Genomic DNA, 3,082 nt, shown 5'->3' on the forward strand with positions numbered 1-3,082 from the left:
GTAGTAATACTTTTGTAAATACCCTCATACAATAGTTTGTTTTGAATCTATTTTTACTCTTTCATTCAACAAATGTTCATCACAGTCTAGATAATAAAACTAGACCCTAGAAGATAAAGGTAAGAAAAAAATCTTACCTTTAAGGAATTTATCTAGTAGGGGACACTGTCAAGAAATTTAAGAATATCAACAGGTGATAGGTACATTGTTAGATGTATGTATGGTATGCTACAAGCACAGAGAAGGGACACAAACTCAAACTGTCATTTATTCTCATCCTAGCTAAAAATAAGGCCAGGCCAGTATGGGGATAAGAGATCACACCTGTCTTCCAATTTTCTCTGGGGAAAAAGAAGCCAAAAATCATGTCAGTTAGGGAGATGCCATTGGGAAGAAGCACACAGAGAAACTAAATAACTTGCCCATGCTATTAACCAGCTGAAAGACGGCAGATCCAGAATTCATACTCAAATCTGCCTGACTCCAAAATCTATTATGTTTGTTTTCTGCATGATACGGCCTCTCCCCAAGCTAAGAATTTCTTCGCCCTTCATGCTAAACCAAATTGGCAGCCTAATAGTTCATATTTTTTGGCTAAGCTTATTACAAACCAAAGATTGTGTTTTACATGTGTTAATTTGGTTGTTCTCCACAACAGCCTTACTGAGAAGAAACCAAGTAAAAACTGAAGTATAAAAAGATAAGTAGGCTCCCCAGGGTGGTGGAGTCAGGATTTGAACCCAAATCTCCCTTGGGGGCCTGTGCCTCTTCCCTTCATACCATACCTCTTTTGCAACACACATGTGCTCTCAAGAGTCCTCTGAGAAGGAACAAAGATGGAGCATCCACTTAGTATTATTTTTTTTACATCCACTTATTTTTAGAAGTAAAATTATCAAAGTGCAACCCTGCTATTACTGTAAATCTAATGTATATTTATTCTTTAAAACTGAAGCAATTAAAATTCTGCAAAATCATCCTCAGGCCAGGCAGCCAAACAAAACAGAATGAGAAGAGGGTTGAGATAAGAGCCTATCCAAGTAAAAAAACAGAACAGGGCCAAAAAGCACGGCCATTAAAAACAAAGAAACTGCTATTCCTGTGAAAATGCAAATCAGAGTTTTGCAGGGAGGTTCACAGGTATGTAGGGTTTCACAGGAACGACACGTGTCGTCATTGTTAAGTGCCCCATATCGGTTCCAATGCTTACTGTATAGGGTTTCTGAGGAGCAGCCGATGGTGAGTTTGAACCTCGATGATAGCAGACCAGTGCTCGATGATAATCAATACAATTAATACATCATCATACTAATCATTACAATATGACAAAATACAATAACATATTTCATTGTGAAAGTAATCAAATCAAAGTAAGTGACATACTTTCAAATAAGTTTCCTTTTCCCAGAAGTGCTGGCTGCAGGGCACACAGGTAGGTCACGTAACCTTCTTTGCAGGACCCAATCAAGGATGGCGCCCACCTGAAGAAGCTCCATAAATAACATTGCTGCTCTTTTTTACAGTTGTGTTGTTGTTGTTAAGTGCCACCGAGTCAGTTCTGACCCATAGCGACTCTGTATAGGGTTTTCCTAGGAGTGACTGATGAACTTGAACCGCCGACCTTGCAGTTCAAACAGCTTTGCAGTCTGGTGCATTAACCCACAGTGCCACAGTAGACCTTCCCAAAAGTTGGTGTTGGTGGTGGTCATGTACTGTTGAGTGAGTTTAAGCTCAGAGTGAGCCTGTACAGGGTTTCCAAAGCTGTAACTATAGAAGAAGTCTCATGTTTCTTCCACAGAGTAACTGGTAGATTCAAATTGCTGACCCTGTGATTAGCAGCCCAGCTCATCATCCAATACACTATCAGGACTTCTTTTCTTAAGAGAGTTAACAAGAAAAAAACAACAACAACAAAAAAACCCTGCTTTGACACAGCTAGAGGATCATACGATAACTCTGTAGACTGGAGCCAAGGGGCAGCCATCTAGGTCACGAGGCTCTAGTGAGACTAAGTTCAGATGCTAACCCGTAATGGAAGCACTATCCTTCCAGCCAATGCATCAATGCATACAAGGCCATCAAGATACTAAGAAATGGGTCGGGTCAGATCTTAGCAGGGACAATGCAATTTGCAATTCTAACTCATGGTGACCCCGTGTGTGTCCGAGCAGACCTGTACTCCATAGGGTTTTGAACGGCTGATTGTTTCAGAAGCAGGCCACTAGGCTTGTTTTCTGAGGCAGCTCTGACTGGACTCAAACCTCCAACCTTTTGTTTAGTAGCTGAGTGATATAATCTTGGGTACCACCCATAGATTCCAAGGATAATATATTTATACTGTTTCTCCACTGGAGATGATTTTGACCCACAGGGGATATCTGGCAATTCTGGGGATATTTTTGGAAGTCACAGCATGAAGGATGCTGCTAACCATCTTACACTGCATTGGACAGCCCCTACATCTAGGATTATTTGGTCCAAAATGTTAGCCAAAGCTGATTAAGCTAAACATTTACTGAGTGGAGTCCTGGTGTGGCACTGTGGGTTAATGTACTGGACTGCAAAGTTGTTTGAAACACAAGGTCAGAGGTTCAAGCTCACCAGCCGCTCCTCAGACACTATAACAGGGTTGCTATGGGTTGGAACCAACTCGATAGTAACTTAACAGTAACAACAAAAAATACCAGGAGTACTGGTGTGGTGCCATAGGATAAGCACTGGACTGCTAACCATAAGGTCTATGGTTCACACATACCAGCCACTCTACAGAAACACTATACAGGGTCAGTATAAATCGCAACTGACTCAGTGACAATACCACCACTAGGCACCATTCTGAAGGCTTCCATCCAAAATGCCACTTACTCCTCATATCAACCCAGGAGAAGAATTTTCTCCATTTTACAGATGAGGAAACGAGAACGCCTAGGCTATGAAAAGTACTTCCCTGATGGTCACACAACACAGTGCACAGTGCTTTCCAATGCAGGCTCACCTGGAGCCTGGACAGAAAGGCCAGGAAATTTACTTCTTTAAAACCCAGCTCCCCTGCTAGAGAGTAAGATCCCCTAAGAACTTGATT

The sequence above is a fragment of the Chrysochloris asiatica genome, unplaced genomic scaffold (assembly GCF_000296735.1).
Source record: "Chrysochloris asiatica unplaced genomic scaffold, ChrAsi1.0 scaffold00036, whole genome shotgun sequence".
Classification (NCBI taxonomy): domain Eukaryota; kingdom Metazoa; phylum Chordata; class Mammalia; order Afrosoricida; family Chrysochloridae; genus Chrysochloris; species Chrysochloris asiatica.